The sequence below is a fragment of the Oncorhynchus masou genome, chromosome 2, assembly GCF_036934945.1.
Source record: "Oncorhynchus masou masou isolate Uvic2021 chromosome 2, UVic_Omas_1.1, whole genome shotgun sequence".
NCBI lineage: Eukaryota > Metazoa > Chordata > Actinopteri > Salmoniformes > Salmonidae > Oncorhynchus > Oncorhynchus masou.
This window is the reverse complement of record NC_088213.1, coordinates 17072296-17090850: the sequence shown is the minus strand read 5'-3', so window position 1 is coordinate 17090850 and position 18555 is coordinate 17072296.

Below are 18555 nucleotides of genomic sequence, written 5' to 3'. Positions count from 1 at the left end.
GCTGTGCAGGGTGAACCTGGAAATAGCTGTGCAGGGTGAACCTGGAAATAGCTGTGCAGGGTGAACCTGGAAATAGCTGTGCAGGGTGAACCTGGAAATAGCTGTGCAGGGTGAACCTGGAAATAGCTGTGCAGGGTGAACCTGGAAATAGCTGTACAGGGTGAACCTGGAAATAGCTGTGCAGGATGCACCTGAGCTCAACAGCCAAAACAACGCAGAAGTGGCTTTGGGACAACTTGAACCCGATCAAACAGCTGTGGAGCGACACTCTCCTTCCAACCGCACAGAGCTTGAGAGGATCTGCAGAGAAGAATGGGAGAAACTCCCCAATACAAGTGTGCCTAGCTTGAAGCGTCATACCCAAGAAGACTTGAGGCTGTAGTCGCTGCCAAAGATGCTTTTAACAAAGTACTGAGTAAAGGTTCTGAATAATTATGTAAATGTGCTATTTCAGTTTTTTTCTTGATACATTTGCATAAATGTATAAAAAACCGTTTTGGTTTTGTCATTATGGGGTATTGTGTGTAAATTGATGAGGGGGGGGGGGGACTACAATTTGAATCCATTTTAGAATAAGGCTGTAATGTAACAAAATGTGGAAAAAGTCAAGGGGTCTGAATACTTTCTGAATGCAGTGTGTGTGTGTGTGTGTGTGTGTGTGTGTGTGTGTGTAGAGAAAGAAAGAGTAGACATTTTACTAAATAGAATAATAATCAAACAATGAATAAATAAACAAAGTAAAGATCGCTTGGCGATATACATGTGTTGCCGAGTCGATGTGCTGGGGTACGAGGTATTTGACTAGGCAGCAGGATAGATAATCAACAGTAACAGCATCATGTGTTGAGTCAAAAGATATTTAAATATAGGTAAAGGTATAGTGACTAGGCAGCAGGATAGATAATACACAGTAACAGCATCGTGTGTTGAGTCAAAAGATATTTAAATATAGGTAAAGGTATAGTGACTAGGCAGCAGGATAGATAATACACAGTAACAGCATCGTGTGTTGAGTCAAAAGATATTTAAATATAGGTAAAGGTATAGTGACTAGGCAGCAGGATAGATAATACACAGTAACAGCATCATGTGTTGATTCAAAAGAGGTAGTGCAAAAAGTTTCAATGCAGATATTCTGGGTAGCTATTGGTTAACTATTGAACGAAACAGATATTCTGGGTAGCTATTGGTTAGCTATTTAACTAAACAGATATTCTGGGTAGCTATTGGTTAGCTATTTAACTAAACAGATATTCTGGGTAGCTATTGGTTAACTATTTAACTAAACAGATATTCTGGGAAGCTATTGGTTAACTATTTAACTAAACAGATATTCTGGGTAGCTATTGGTTAACTATTTAACTAAACAGATATTCTGGGTAGCTATTGGTTAACTATTTAACTAAACAGATATTCTGGGTAGCTATTGGTTAACTATTTAACTAAATCAAATCACATGTTATTGGTCACATACACATTTAGCAGATGTTATTGCAGGTGTAGCGAAATGCTTGCGTTGCCAACTCCAACAGTGCAGTAGTATCTAGCAATTCACAACAATACACACAAATCTAAAAGTGAAAGAATGGAATTAAGAAATATGTAAATATTAGATTGAGCAATGTTGGAAAAGCATTGACTAAAATACAGTAGAATAGAGTACAATATAAATGAGATGAGTAAAGCAGTATGTAAACATTATTAAAGTGGCCAGTGATTCCAAGTGTATGTATATAGGGCAGCATCCTCTAAGGTGCAGTGTTGCGTGGCCTGCTAGTGATGGCTATTTAACAGTCTGATGGCCTTGAGATAGAAGCTGTTTTTCAGTCTCTCGGTCCCAGCTTTGATGCACCTGTACTGACCTCGCCTTCTGGATGATAGTGGGGTGAACAGGCAGTGGCTCAGGTGGTTGATGTCCTTGATGATCTTTTTGGCCTTCCTGTGACATCGGGTGCTGTAGGTGTCCTGGAGGACAGGTGATGCGTTGGGCAGACCGCACCACCCTCTGGAGAGCCCGAGGGGGTCCGGGCCATTTGATGACAGGTGGTTGATGTCCTTGATGCAGATTTTTGGACCTCAGGTGGTCCTTGATGACATCGGGTGCGGGTGTCCTGGAGGTGATCCTGGAGACCGACCCGAGGGGATGCAGATAGTCCGGGTAGCCATTTGATGACCTCAGGTGGTTGATGTCCTTGATGATCTTTTTGGCCTTCCTGTGACATCGGGTGCTCCTGGAGGACAGGTGATGCCCGGGCAGACCGGGAGAGCCCGAGGGGGAGGCACACAATGCAGATAGTCCGGGTAGCCATTTGATGACCTCAGGTGGTTGATGTCCTTGATGATCTTTTTGGCCTTCCTGTGACATCGGGTGCTGTAGGTGTCCTGGAGGACAGGTGATGCGTTGGGCAGACCGCACCACCCTCTGGAGAGCCCGAGGGGGAGGCACACAATGCAAATAGTCCGGGTAGCCATTTGATGACCTGTTCAGATCTTTTGACATCGTGCTTATGTCCTGGAGGACTTGGGGGTAAAAACTGCAAATAGAGATTTGATGACCTTTTCTTATGTCCTAGACTTGTCCTAGCACTCCGATACCGCTAGCCATGCGGTAGTAGAGAGAACAGTCTATGGCTGGGGTGGCTAGGGTCTTTGTGACAATTTTTAGGGCCTTCCTCTGACACCGCCTGGTGTAGAGGTCCTGGATGGCAGGCAGCTTATCCCCAGTGATGTACTGGGCCGTACACACTACCCTCTATAGGGCCTTCCTCTGACACCGCCTGGTGTAGAGGTCCTGGATGGCAGGCAGCTTATCCCCAGTGATGTACTGGGCCGTACACACTACCCTCTGTAGGGCCTTCCTCTGACACCGCCTGGTGTAGAGGTCCTGGATGGCAGGCAGCTTATCCCCAGTGATGTACTGGGCCGTACCCACTACCCTCTGTAGGGCCTTCCTCTGACACCGCCTGGTGTAGAGGTCCTGGATGGCAGGCAGCTTTTCCCCAGTGATGTACTGGGCCGTACACACTACCCTCTGGGCCTTCCTCTGACACCGCCTGGTGTAGAGGTCCTGGATGGCAGGCAGCTTATCCCCAGTGATGTACTGGGCCGTACACACTACCCTCTGTAGGGCCTTCCTCTGACACCGCCTGGTGTAGAGGTCCTGGATGGCAGGCAGCTTATCCCCAGTGATGTACTGGGCCGTACACACTACCCTCTATAGGGCCTTCCTCTGACACCGCCTGGTGTAGAGGTCCTGGATGGCAGGCAGCTTATCCCCAGTGATGTACTGGGCCGTACACACTACCCTCTGTAGGGCCTTCCTCTGACACCGCCTGGTGTAGAGGTCCTGGATGGCATCCCCAGTGATGTACTGGGCCGTACACAGCCTTCCTCCCGCCTGGTGTAGAGGTCCTGGAGTGATGTACTGGATGCCAGTATCCCCAGTGATGTACACACACTACCCTCTGTAGGGCCTTCCTCTGACACCGCCTGGTGTAGAGGTCCTGGATGGCAGGCAGCTTATCCCCAGTGATGTACTGGGCCGTACACACTACCCTCTGTAGGGCCTTCCTCTGACACCGCCTGGTGTAGAGGTCCTGGATGGCAGGCCCAGTGATGTACTTATCCCCAGTGATGTACTGGGCAGGCAGTATCCCCAGTGATGTACTGGGCCGTACTACCCCTCTGTAGGGCCTTCCTCTGACACCGCCTGGTGTAGAGGTCCTGGATGGCAGGTGATGTACAGCTTATCCCCAGTGATGTACTGGGCCCAGTGATGCCTTCCTCTGACACCGCCTGGTATAGAGGTCCTGGATGGCACAGCTTATCCCCAGTGATGTACTGGGCCGTACACACTGTAGTGCCATGCAGTCGGAGGCCGAGCAGTTGCAATACCAGGCAGTGATGAAACCGGTTAGGATGCTCTCGATGTTGCAGCGGCAGAACCTTTGAGGATCTCAGGACCCATGCCAAATCTTTTAGTTTCCTGAGGGGGATAGGCTTTGTCGTGTCCTCTTCACAACTGTCATGGTGTGTTTGGACGCAGTGGTTAAGGGCGCTGTACTGCAGCGCCAGCTGTGCCATCAGTGTCCCTGGGTTCGCGCCCAGGCTCTGTCGTAACCAGGAGATCCGTGGGGCGACGCACAATTGGCCTAGCGTTGTCCGGGTTGGGGAGGGCTTGGTCGGTAGGGATGTCCTTGTCTCATCGCGCACCAGCGACTCCTGTGGCGGGCCGGGCGCAGTGCGCGCTAACCAAGGTTGCCAGGTGCACGGTGTACCCTCCGACACATTGGTGCGGCTGGCTTCCGGGTTGGATGCACGCTGTGTTAAGAAGCAGTACGGCTGGTTGGGTTGTGTATCGGAGAACACATGACTTTCAACCTTCGTCTCTCCCAAGCCCGTACGGGAGTTGTAGCGATGAGACAAGATAGTAGCTACTACAACGATTGGATACCACGAAATTGGGGAGAAAAAGGGGTAAAAAATAAAATAAATAAAGAAGTCTGTCTGTCCGTCCGTCCGTCCGTCCGTCCGTCCGTCCGTCTGTCTGTCTCACTCACACACTCTCACACTCTCACACTCTCACACTCTCACACTCTCACACACTCACACACTCACACACTCACACACTCACACACACGCACCCTTAATGCCTGTGATCTCAGCTGCAGCCATGAGATGTCAGTATGGTCTGCTGATTCCCTGCCTCACCCCTGCACTTCTAAACTGTTGACTCTTTCTCCAACAGAAAACAGATGGGATATTTGCTGCGGGAAACCACCAAATGGAGCAAATTCTCATTACACTGTCTACAGTTGACCCTGCTTATTTTCATGAAGCCCCCCTCTCAGGGCAGCCTCTCTGTTCGGTTACCACCACCACCCACTCCGAATACAATGTATTTGATGTCAGCTTGTCACATGTAATGCCTTGCTTGCTGATTGCAGGACATTTTAGTATCTTTAAGGCTAATGACAACCAGATGTCTCCTTTTAGTTTTTCTTCCAACAGTCAATTATCTTGCCATACAAACCACACCGCTTGTTATTTGAGCTGCTATTGTGTGACTGGTGGTGGTGGGAGCAGTGGGTTGGTAGTGAACCAGAATGTTTGAGGTTTCGGGGTGTCGGCCAAAATGGAGCGAGCTACTTAGGAGTGGGAAACAGTCAGTCACGACACCCCTATTATGGTGAGCAGTGAAGCGTATACAAATTATACACGTAAATGGCACGTGGTACAGTATCTATATGCTTGTTAGACTAATCTTGGTTAACCCAGAACTAAAGTCTCACGTAATTGGTCAGCTGCTTGATTAAGTTCTGGGTCCGTACGTGTTAAGAGAAGGGGATTAAGAGACGCTAGAACAAGGAGCGGCACTGGAACGACAAGCTCCACCCACTCTCTTATTGCAAGTTACGGTCCTAATGCCCCCTGCCCTTCCGAAAGTCAAAAGACGCTAACACCTGCCAAATCATGTTTGGTCCAAATAACCAGTAACAAAAAACCCGAACATGAAGAACTACTGCTGCTCAGTATCCCACCCACCCCATTCCCGACAGATTCCAGGGGAACAGTTATGTTACCGTAGATCTGTCCAAGAGAGATGAATTTCAGTCAGACAACACCAGGGATTCAAACACCTACTACTGATTTGGACAAATCCCGATTTCCGCCTCCTTAGCCTTCTCATCCAGACAAAAACATGGATCAAGTCCAATCAGACGTGTTCACACTGATTTTAGCTAACAGAACACAGTGACTGTTTTAATGCTACAGAAGGCTCACGAAAACACACTCTGGGCTCTGTGCAATATTTAGTTTTTACTACGTATGTGATGTGTTTACTACTCAGATATTATCTGGTCCAAAAGCAATATGTGCAATAACTTCTCTGTGTAATGTCCTGACCACTTTTTAATGAATGTACATTGTCTGTTTTGTATATAATGTTTTCATGATTATGTGTTCACCTTCCTGGGGACTGGAGATGGAATTGAGCCAAAACACCTCACCTCTTACTTCTGAGACATATTTTTTGTTGTACATGGTCCCTGTTCAAATAAACGTAATAAATAAAAATATTAAAATAAATTAGAGTTGTAAATATGTATTTCGAATGTCAATTTCTGTTTCTATTTTTCAGGATTATAGGATCTAGGCACGAAACACACTTTTATTTCCCCACAGAGTCAGCTGAAAGTATTTTTCTAGCCTTGTTGGTGAATGGAATATAAATGACATCATTACGTAATTTTCAATCTGGAGCCGCAGCAATATTCTATTCTGTGGGAGGCTCGGCTCGAGCTCCCCATATGCTGCGGACTCTCCCAGTCCCCCTTTTCACAGAGAATATTAAGGAGTTATTAAATTAATCTGTGCTTGCTGGTGCGTGTTATTGCAGTGCAGAGATTTACAGCGAATGAAGCCGTTAGGCCGCCTTTAAGCCGATTTATTAAGGGGTGCCGGGAATCACCAAATAAACCTGATAACCTGTTTTATTTTGCACAAGTGAACACTTACCGGCCGTCAAATCCGCTTATATTAACGCCCCCCTTTATATAAGTTTCCTATTTACGGTAAAGGAATTGTATACAGAGGAAACAGCAGAAGCAAGGGAAGTTTTCTTATCTCACCAGACTTCTTTGCTATTGTCTACTGTGTTCAGAATGTATTGTCTACTGTGTTCAGAATGTATTGTCTACTGTGTTCAGAATGTATTGTCTACTGTGTTCAGAATGTATTGTCTACTGTGTTCAGAATGTATTGTCTACTGTGTTCAGAATGTATTGTCTACTGTGTTCAGAATGTATTGTCTACCGTGTTCAGAATGGATTGTCTACCGTGTTCAGAATGTATTGTCTACTGTGTTCAGAATGTATTGTCTACTGTGTTCAGAATGTATTGTCTACTGTGTTCAGAATGTATTGTTACTGTGTTCAGAATTATTGTCTACTTGTTGAGATGTCATTGTCACTGTCATTCTGACTCGTTCATTGTGTATTGTCACTGTATATTTATTCCTTATGTCATTATTACTATGTTTAAATGTATTGTCTACTGTGTTCAGAATGTATTGTCATTGTTGGAAAAGTATTGTCTACTGTGTTTCAGAATGTATTGTCTACTGTGTTCAGAATGTATTGTCTACATTTGTTTGAATTTTGATTTGTATGCTAGCTAAATAGGTTTATGTTCATCTTCTGCACATCTTATTTCTAATGTCATTGTCTGTCCGTGTTCAGAATGTATTGTCTACCCTAAACCCGTACCTTGCCTTAACCTTAACCCTTACCTTACCAGAATTATTGTCTACTGTGTTCAGAATGTATTGTCTAACCCTGTTCAGAATGTATTGTCTACTAACCCTTCAAAGATATTGTCTACTGTGTTCAGAATGTATTGTCTACTGTGTTCAGTGTGTGTGTGTGTGTGTGTGTGTATTGTCTACTGTGTGTGTGTGAAGGGAGGGAGGGAGGGAGGGAGATGTATTGTTTCTGACCAGTTCAGAATGTATTGTCTACTGATTCAGGCCCAAATTGTAACCTCATTTACCAGAGTGTATGCCAGCAGTGTAAACATTTAATCCAGTTCAGAATTTTGTCTACCTGTTCAGAATGTTTGTCTGGTGTTTTTTTGGCTTCCAGAAATGTCTGCTTAAAATTTCTGGCAAAATGCTTTGTCCATGTGTTAAATATGCATTATGTCTAAACTAGTGTTCAGAATGTATTGTCTACTGTGTTCAGAATGTATTGTCTACTGTGTTCAGAATGGATATAAATCCATATTAGATTTGGCTGGCAGGCTGCCTGAAGCCACATGAGATGGATTCTTCTGTATTGTCTTACTGTGTTCTTGTATTGGCTACTGTGTTCAGTTTGTTTTTGTTCTGAGGTACAACTTCAGAATGCATTTCACTACTGTGTTCCAGAATTATTGTCACCTGTTCAGAATGTATTGTCTACTGTGGAGAATTAATGTATTGTCTGCAGGGGAGAGACACTGATCCCACTCAAAAACGGCCGTATTGTCTACCGTGTTCAGAATGTTTGTGTATGTGTTGTGATTGTGCGTGTGCTGTGTGCGTGTGTTGTCTACTGTGTTCAGAATGTGTTGTCTACTGTGTTCAGAAAGAGGGGTGTGTGTCGTGTGTTCAGAATGTGCGTGTCTGTGTGTAGAATGTATTGTCTGTGTGTGATTCAGAATGTATTGTCTACTGTGTTGTGTATTGTCTGTGTGTTCAGAATGTATTGTCTACTGTGTTCAGAACGTATTGTGTGTATCTACATGTGTTAAGAAAGCAACCATTCCTGTTCAAATACTGTGTTCAAAAATGTATTGTCTACCGTGTTCAGAATGTATTGTCTACTGTGTTCAGAATGTATTGTCTGTTACCCAATATTTTCAGCTAAATATACATCTGTGTTCAGAATAAATTCTGTATTTGGAATTCTGTGGATTCACCGTGTTCGTGAGCCAGTGTATTGTTTTCCAACTGCAGGAATTATTGTGTTAACACAGTAGATATGTGGTGTGTTGGGGTTGTGTTAACACAGTAGGTAGGTGGTGTGTTGGGGTTGTGTTAACACAGTAGGTAGGTGTGTGTTGGGGTTGTGTTGACACATTTACATTTACATTTAAGTCATTTAGCAGACGCTCTTATCCAGAGCATTACAAATTGGTACCAACCCTTACCTAACATCAGTGGAACAGCCACTTTACAAACATCTAAATCCCAAGGAACCCAGATAGAACATTGCATGTTTCTATCCTAATATTCCTTTAAGAGGTGGGGTTTCAGGTGTCTCCGGAAGGTGGTGATTGACTCCGTGTCCTGGCGTGTGAGGTGTTTGTTCCACCATTGTGGGGCCAGAGTGCAAACAGTTTTGACTGGGCTGTGTGGAACTGTGTTCCTCAGTGGTAGGGTGAGTGTGAGGTGGATGAGAGGGAGATGCCCTTGTTTGGGTGACCAGATCAGCAGGGTTAGCACTCACTGATTCAGGCCCAGAATTGTAACCTCATTTACCAGAGTGTATGCCAGCAGCAAACAGTTTTGACTGGAGGCCTCCGTGCCGTTCCTCAGGCAAGCACCATGGTCTTGTAGCGGATGCGAGCTTCAGTGTAAACATTTAATCCAGCCTCAGATTTCCGGGCTCCTTTGGGACAATAGTTTATCTGGTGAGTTTTTTGGGGTTTAAAACAATGTCTGCTTAAAATTACTCTGGCAAAATTGCCTGGATTACAGGGTCCATGCATGATTAAATATTAATTATGTTAAACTAGGCACTTTCTTTGTATATAAATCCATATTAGATTTGGCTGGATCACGCTGCCTGAAGCCACATGGGAGATGGATTCCTGGAGTGTAAAAGCCGTTGGCTCATTAGCAGTTCTTTCTTCTAGCTTTGTTTGTTTTGTTCTGAGGTAAATGACAACTTGTTGATATTTCACTACCTTTTTGTTAGTCTGCCAGACACACACAGGTCCTTTCAGAGAGGGGAAATGTCTGGATTTGCGGCATGGGAGAATTAACTAGTCCAGCTGCAGGGGAGAGACACTGATCCCACTCAAAAACGGCCGGACACCAGTGGTGTGTGTGTGTGTGTGTGTGTGTGTGTGTGTGTGTGTTGAAGGGGGAAAGGAGAAGATTAATTGTGTGCTCGTCTGCATAGCAATGATAGGAGAGACCATGTGAGGTGTGGTGTATAGCGAGAGTAGGAGAGGGCCTAGAACAGAGCCCTGGGGGACACCAGTGGTGAGAGCGCGTGGCGAGGAGACAGTGTGTGTGTGTGTGTGTGTGCGTGTGAGTGTGGAGTGGAGGATGTGATGGTGTGTGTAGTGTCGTGTGTGGTCTGAAGGATGAGAGCAGAGGAGAGGGTTAGTGTGTGGAGCGTGTGATACAGTGAAGAGCGTGTGCAGTTGAATGACTAGTGTGAAACCTGACTGATTTGGATCAAGAAGATGCAAGAGAAGAGGGAGCTGTGTGACGGCACGTGTGAGTTTTGGAGAGAAAAGAAAGAAGGGATACTGGTCTGTAGTTGTTGACATCGGAGGGATCGAGTGTGGTTTTTTGAAGGTGGTGCAACTGTGCGTGTGTGTTGAAGACGGAAGGGATCTACATGCGGTCAGGGATGAGTTGATGGGAGGGTAAGGGAGAAGGCAACCATTCCTGTTCAAATGGTCTGGAGAAAAAATATTTACCCAATATTTTATTTTTTGGGCCAGCTAAATATACATCTTGATTGAAAAGATGACTTAAAGACCTCATGGAAAATAAATTCTGAAGTATTTGAGCAATTCCCGGTGTGGATTCACCGAAGATCGGATAGCATGAGCCAGTGTCTATTTGTTTTCCAACTGCAGGAGGGATTGGGGTTGTGTTAACACAGTAGATAGGTGGTGTAGAGTGGAAGAAAGTTGTGTTAAGCAGAGACAGTAGGTAGGTGTGTGTTGGGGGGTGTTAAAGGATGGTAGGTCCGTGTGTTGGGGTTGTGTTCCACAGTAGGCTGTGGTGTGTTCTGTGAGCTGTGAGTTGAGCCACAGTAGAGGACCGTGGTGTGTTGGAGGATAGGGGACATAGAGAGTCAAAGGATGCAGAAAGGGAAGAGAGGAGGGTTGAGGAGGCAGAATCAGGAGATAAGTTGGAGAAGGTATGAGCAGAGGGAAGAGATGATAGGATGGAAGAGGAGAGAGTAGCGGGGGAGAGAGAGCGGGGTTGTGTTGGGGTTGTGTTAACACAGTAGGTAGGTGGTGTGTTGGGGTTGTGTTGACACAGTACATATGTGGTGTGTTGGGGTTGTGTTGACACAGTAGGTATGTGGTGTGTTGGGGTTGTGTTGACACAGTAGGTAGGTGGTGTGTTGGGGTTGTGTTGACACAGTACATATGTGGTGTGTTGGGGTTGTGTTAACACAGTAGGTAGGTGGTGTGTTGGGGTTGTGTTGACACAGTACATATGTGGTGTGTTGGGGTTGTGTTGACACAGTAGGTATGTGGTGTGTTGGGGTTGTGTTGACACAGTAGATATGTGGTGTGTTGGGGTTGTGTTGACACAGTAGATATGTGGTGTGTTGGGGTTGTGTTGACACAGTAGATATGTGGTGTGTTGGGGTTGTGTTGACACAGTAGATATGTGGTGTGTTGGGGTTGTGTTGACACAGTAGATATGTGGTGTGTTGGGGTTGTGTTGACACAGTAGATATGTGGTGTGTTGGGGTTGTGTTGACACAGTAGATATGTGGTGTGTTGGGGTTGTGTTGACACAGTAGATATGTGGTGTGTTGGGGTTGTGTTGACACAGTAGATATGTGGTGTGTTGGGGTTGTGTTAACACAGTAGATATGTGGTGTGTTGGGGTTGTGTTGACACAGTAGATATGTGGTGTGTTGGGGTTGTGTTGACACAGTAGATATGTGGTGTGTTGGGGTTGTGTTGACACAGTAGATATGTGGTGTGTTGGGGTTGTGTTGACACAGTAGATATTTGGTGTGTTGGGGTTGTGTTGACACAGTAGATATGTGGTGTGTTGGGGTTGTGTTGACACAGTAGATATGTGGTGTGTTGGGGTTGTATTGACACAGTAGATATGTGGTGTGTTGGGGTTGTGTTGACACAGTAGGTATGTGGGGTCTCTTGTTATGGACGTCATGAAGCTCTTCTCTGTCTTTACAGATGGTAACTTGACAAACTCAAAGCAGCTGTGCACCGACATTCTTGTTTTTTTTGTTGTTGTTGAAACATCCTTAAAAAACTCCATATTTGTGCCTTGGCCAAGCAATATATTGAATAATTTGCTACTGTGGTTTTGCAAGTCGTTTCTCCAGTGTTTTATTAAACCGCGGGCCAACGGGTGCACTCGTCCGTTTCATACATTCCTACCTTCGGCGCTGCAACCTGCAGCTTGGCCCAGAGCTCTGAGGGCACTCTGATCTGGAGGGCTGCGGCTAGCGGTGCGCGAGAGAGGAATGCATATCGTTCATGATTGGATTGGACATGCCAGACCACGGAAAGAGAGAGCCCAATATTCCATGTAACAACATCTTGAGAAAGGGAAAAGGTAATAGCCAAAAGCCTCAGTGCCACCCTGAAGCTGGACAGAGGCATGGAGGATAGGAGACTTCTGCCAGGCGTTGAGAAGACTGCTTTACACTTGACTGTATGGACTGATCTATATGGTTTGACATATGTTTATGTAGAAAGTCCCAGGACCACAGTGAATGTGGGTTGGCTGGCGCTGGTGCAGCACAGAGAGAATGCTGCTTTTGCAGTAACATAACACGTCCCCTGGTTCAGAGTCAGGATTGAAGAGGAAGCCACTTGGCCACACACACACACACACACACACAGAGAGAGCCCAGACCAGAGGCCACTGACTAAGCCACACTGCTGACTTCCATAAGGCCAGTCACCCTCCCTTCCTCCCACTCAGGATATGACTGCTGCTGTGTGCCAACTACCTGTCTAGCTGTCACCAGTGGAACTCTATGGCTGCCACACAGGGCTCATTGACAAGAGGAAGGAAACTCCAGCACATTGGCAGTCTTTTTATGCTCCCCAATGCTCCGTGTTAGTAACATATTACAGGGCTACTCATGAATGGGTGAATGGGTTCAGAATTTGTTGCGGTAATAATTGTAATAATTTCATAAACTCTTTAGACTCACGTGTCAGTGTAAATGTGGATTTACCCTGTAGTCTAAGCATTCCGTTTGACCTATACTGTTCCTGTACCAAAACGCCAGTTTTCTGGATGGAGACATCAGGGCAGTGCATACAATGAATACACACTGTCATACCACATGTAAAGACCCCCCACCAACCCCTCACTTCCTCTTCCTCATTCACCTAGTTTCTCTAGACCGGCGGGTTCCCTCCCACAATGGAACCCAAGTCCCAGCTGTCCTAGGTCTGGGTTGTTCTGAGACTACCATCTAACCATCTCCCCAGTCAGTCACCTTGGCTGTCACACGGCTGGCCTTCACCCTGCCTGTCCTATAATACCACCATCCTGTCCATGTCACAGACAGGACAAGGTACAGGGGCCTGAAGCAGCCAGGGGGCCAGCCGTGAAAATGGCTTATAGAGAACAATGGAGGCACAACAGCTTTTCCATTATGGGAATGAATCTAATCGCACCGCCGGAGAGGAATATGTTAATGAGGCTTGTACAGTCAATTATCTTAATTGCTCCATTTATAGAGAACCTGACGAATGTTTCACATGCAGGCGCTTGGAATTTAAGGGATGAGTTAAATCAATCCCCATAATTATAATTGTTGATAGATTCGCTAACGAGCGAAGGGGCGGGCGGCTGCGATGGGCGGACGGAGGGGTAATTGCGGATCAGTGGAGGAGAAGTGATGAGGTCGTCGGGGATGTCGAGGTACTGATGAAGAAGGTTCAGGTACGGACATATCAGATAGAAACGAGCAGACATTCCACATTGGGAGGGAAAGGAGTTTGTTCACTGCATTCAGTGATGAAAATATGTCATGTGACAAAACAAGGTGATTGCTTGCTATGTGTATGCTTTCTACAGGCTAGTATTCACGTGGCTACATGGTCAGGTTCATCGTCAGCTCAGCTCCTCCTGTCAACTGACTTGCCGCTAACCACAAAAGCTACATTGTATATTTTTCCATGTGTCTGGGCCTCCTACACTATCTACTACCCTCACTCCTATGACGATTCCTCCACGGCCGTTGTCGCGCCAGAGGAATAGCCTCGATAAATCACAGTAGCGGGTGATGGATTATTCTCACCTGCCGTGCGATGGACGGTCTGGTGCACTGTCACCGTGTGGAGCATCGAAGCCCAATCTACAGCGACACCCGTGTCCCCTGATGTGGAAAAGCCTCATTGCTGGGCTCCATGCATGAGGGAGCCTTCAGCCAAGCCCCCGGCAGGGAGGCTGTGTCCCCTGCACCCACACACACATCTGCCCCACCCACAACCACACATCTGCCCCAACCAAGTGCACAGGGAGGCTGTGTCCCCTGCAACCACTCTGCCCCAACCAAGTGCACCGTGAACCACTCCCAGAGACAACTCTCTTCTCTCCGATCTCCATGTGGTCTCCTGGGCTCCATGCATGAGGGAGCCTTCAGCCAAGCCCCCAGCAGGGAGGCTGTGTCCCCTGCACCCACACACACATCTGCCCCAACCAAGTGCACCGTGAACCACTCCCAGAGACAACTCTCTTCTCTCCTATCTCCATGTGGTCTCCTGGGCTCCATGCATGAGGGAGCCTTCAGCCAAGCCCCCAGCAGGGAGGCTGTGTCCCCTGCACCCACACACACATCTGCCCCAACCAAGTGCACCGTGAACCACTCCCAGAGACAACTCTCTTCTCTCCTATCTCCATGTGGTCTCCTGGGCTCCATGCATGAGGGAGCCTTCAGCCAAGCCCCCAGCAGGGAGGCTGTGTCCCCTGCACCCACACACACATCTGCCCCAACCAAGTGCACCGTGAACCACTCCCAGAGACAACTCTCTTCTCTCCTATCTCCATGTGGTCTCCTGGGCTCCATGCATGAGGGAGCCTTCAGCCCCCAAGCCCCCACCCAGCAGGGAGGCTGTGTCCCTCTGCACCCACACACACATCTGCCCCAACCAAGCCCCAACACCGTGAACCACTCCCAGAGACAACTCTCTTCTCTCCTATCTCCATGCATGAGGGAGCCTTCAGCCAAGCCCCCAGCAGGGAGGCTGGTCCCTGGGCTCCATGCATGAGGGCTCCAGCCTTCAGCCAAGCCCCCAGCAGGGAGGCTGTGTCCCCTGCACCCACACACACATCTGCCCCAACCAAGTGCACCGTGAACCACTCCCAGAGACAACTCTCTTCTCTCCTATCTCCATGTGGTCTCCTGGGCTCCATGCATGAGGGAGCCTTCAGCCAAGCCCCCAGCAGGGAGGCTGTGTCCCCTGCACCCACACACACATCTGCCCCAACCAAGTGCACCGTGAACCACTCCCAGAGACAACTCTCTTCTCTCCTATCTCCATGTGGTCTCCTGGGCTACACCAATCCACAGTCAACACGTTTGGGGAAGAGGCGAGGGAGAGAGAGCCAGCCAGTGAAGGGGAGTTAAGAAAGGTAAGATAGATGGGGAGGTAGGGACGGTAGGTAGGTAAGTAGGGACGGTAGCTAGGGACGGTAGGTAGGTTGGCAGGTAGGGACGGTAGGTAGGTAAGTAGGGACGGTAGGTAGGCAGGTAGGGACGGTAGGTAGGTAAGTAGGGACGGTAGGTAGGCAGGTAGGTAGTAGGTAGGTAGGTAGGCAGGTAGGGGTAGGCGGTAGGTAGGTAAGTAGGGGTACGGTAGGTAGGCAGGTAGGTAAGTAGGTAGGTAGGTAAGTAGGGACGGTCAGGGAACAGAACCCCCCCCCCCCCCCCCCTCTCTTGCTACTGCGGCTCTGTTTCAATTGTAAATTGCTGGAGAGTGACTAACATGCAGCCCCATGGAGAAGGTCAAGGACTGGCAGCCATTAAACTCACTTGTCTGAGATATCGAGTGCTCTGCTTTTTGACCGTGTAGTGTTTGATGAGCCGCACTACAATATAATCACTTGCTCTCGGCACCAGTGGGGCTCGGCGGATGGGGCCCAGAACATTAGAGGTGTTATAAAACTCCAGATTTAAAAAGCCTGTCAAAGAGAGATGGATAGGCCTCCATTAGAGGGGAGAGGGGGGGGAGAATGAAAGGGAGTGATGGAGAGGATGAGAGAAAGGCAGACGGGGAGATTGAAATCTAATTTTAGGCTTGCTGTCACGTAAAAGCACTCTGTGCATTGGCAATTTAGCCTCCTATGGATCCGAGCAGAATTGACTCAGACTGAAATTATGTGAAGTTAAAAAAAGTTTGTATTATGGTTGCTTGGTAGTAGAATGACTGATTGTTTAGTTAGAATCCATACGAGGAGGCTGGTGGGAGGAGCTATAGGAGGACGGGCTCATTGAAATGGCTGTATGGAAGAAATGGAACGGCATCAGACACATCAAACATATGGAAACCACGTTTGACTCCGTTCCATGTGTTCCATTCCAGCCATTTAGAAGCAGCCCATCCTCCTATAGCTCCGCCCACAAAATCTACAGACTGCACTTGTACAGTACACATGCTGTTAGGGCTTGGTGTCATGTACAAACTATGGATCTTCTCTGGGAAATGTTGAATGTCTTCCAAACCTATGACATCATTGACATTGCGGTGGATTTATTGATACTGTGATGAAATAGTGTTGAGGTTGTGTGACCTGATAATGAACATTACACTTTACAGTCAGGCATCAATCATATAGTTTATGTTTGTGTCATTTAGCCATGGGTCGGAAGACACTTGGTCTCAATGACCCTTGAACTCAACGGCGTTTCCGTATCACTCAGCACGGTTCGTTCGGCTCCTAGTCAGTCCAGCCAATAATCACATTACCTTTCAGCTGAACAGAAGACATTTCTATAAATAAGCAATCAGCACGGGAGAGAATTTAATTCGCTGCTTCATAATTAACCTTGGGGGTGTAAGCTCATTTAAGTCTATTAAATCATGAAATGAGCTCAGGTAAAACCCAACTTGATTATGCTCAGAGAGAAAAAAGATCTGTTCCGAGTCTTCAAGGGGTGAGGGAAATACAGCGTCATTTATGGGAGCTGAAGCACTTCTCTATTTGAGCTGGTAAATTGGGGTGTGCACATCAATGCAATTCAACTTGTCGGAGGAATACTGCCTTTCTGCTTGATTTCACAATGTTAATTAGCCTGTCGGGATTTTTGAAATAAATTATTGCTCTGCTTTATCTGCGCTCTGGGTGAGCAACTCGTAGTCCTTCTATCTCTGGCGACGGGGTGGGGTGGACGCGCAAAATCATCCCAAGTAAGAGTCTGGCTAATGAGTTCCACAGAGCAGCATTCCACAGAGCACATAATATCTTGCCGTTTAAAATGCAAATTGCTGCATGTTTATACACATTCAAATTCCAACTTGCACAAAGAGCCACCGTATTGTTCCTCAACCGATGCTCGGTTGCATAAAATCACTTCTAATAGTCTCACTTTGTCTAGTGTTAAGGAGTGAGAAAACAGGTTCATAACCTTTTGGTTACTAAGCATTGAGAAAACAAGTTCATAACCTTCAGTTGTTAATGGGTGACAAAACAGGCTCATAACCTTTAGTTGTGTCTATCAAGGATGATGTTATGACTGACTCTTTATGGTGTATGTAGGTTTGCCAACCATTGCAGTTCGGCCTGTAGTCTCCCGAAATCACCCTTCAAACTGAGATGTTATTAAGAGATGTTATTTGAATGAAATGAATTACTGAAACAGTATCAAGGTCATTTTTATTCTTCAGAAAGCATGTTTAAAATGTTCATCTAGTTAATCGTTTTCCCATGGCGAACAGCTACAACAATATTGTAGCTCTCAGTATCTCCTGCAGGGGGAGTGCTGTATGTGAAGGAGTAGCATGTCCAGAGGTCTCTTGACAACATTCAGAAATAAGGAGATCTCTCCAATCCAGTGGACCTCTGGTCACCCAGCCCACCGTGTATGATGTCGCAGACTGAAAAACACAGGGGACAGGGGTGGGGAGAAGCAGCCGTGCCTCCTTTAAGAGTAGCCGAGGTCACAGCAGTTCACCTGCCGACGCTGTGACCTTTGGAGCAGCCACAAGCAGCCTGCGATCATCTATCAGCATCTAAACTTTCCCCTGCTCGGTCAAACGTATGCGAGAGAGCAGTCGCTGACATTAAAACTCAATTAGCGGGGCCACTTTCTAAATAATACATTAGCAAAGTGCATTAGCCACAGCGCCTGGTGCCCAGAGAACAGCTCTTGCACTACATCTCAATATGTCAGGGCTGTGACCGCCTCGGAGCTAATGTGTCGGAACAGAAAGACATTGAAATGCAGATGAGCTTTGGCAATTAGACCATTGTCATTCACGGAGGGGATGTCTCCCCGTCAGCGCAATACTCGGCTGGTGTGGTGATGAGCTGCCTCTCTCTGTGCCCTCTCTCACCTCTCACACTCTTATTCCTCCATGCGTATTAATGTGATGAGAAAACAGGAGCGTGACAGCAAATATGAATCCAACAATCTGCTGCCTCTACTGTCCTGTTTAGAGGGTTGATTCTGAGTGTGTGTGTGTGTGTGTGCGTGCGTGCATGTGTGTGTAACAGTATAACTTTAGTCCGTCCCCTCGCCGGGCGCGAACCAGGGACCCTCTGCACACATCAACAACAGTCACCCACGAAGCATCGTTACTCATTGCTCCACAAAAGCCACGGGAACCACTACTTCAAGGTCTCAGAGCAAGTGACGTCACCGATTGAAATGCTATTGGCGCTTACCACCGCTAACTAGCTAGCCATTTCACATCCGTTTCATGTGCGCCCTCCGTACCTCTGTCTGTCCTCTGTGTTGGAAGTCTGTTACCTCAGAGGAAGGCCCATTGTGACAACAAACAAGCTCATTAGCCATTTTCCACAAGCATGAATCAGAAGCCCTTCAGCTCTAGCCATGATCCTTCCATTACCCTATGTAGAGTAGACTACACACTACC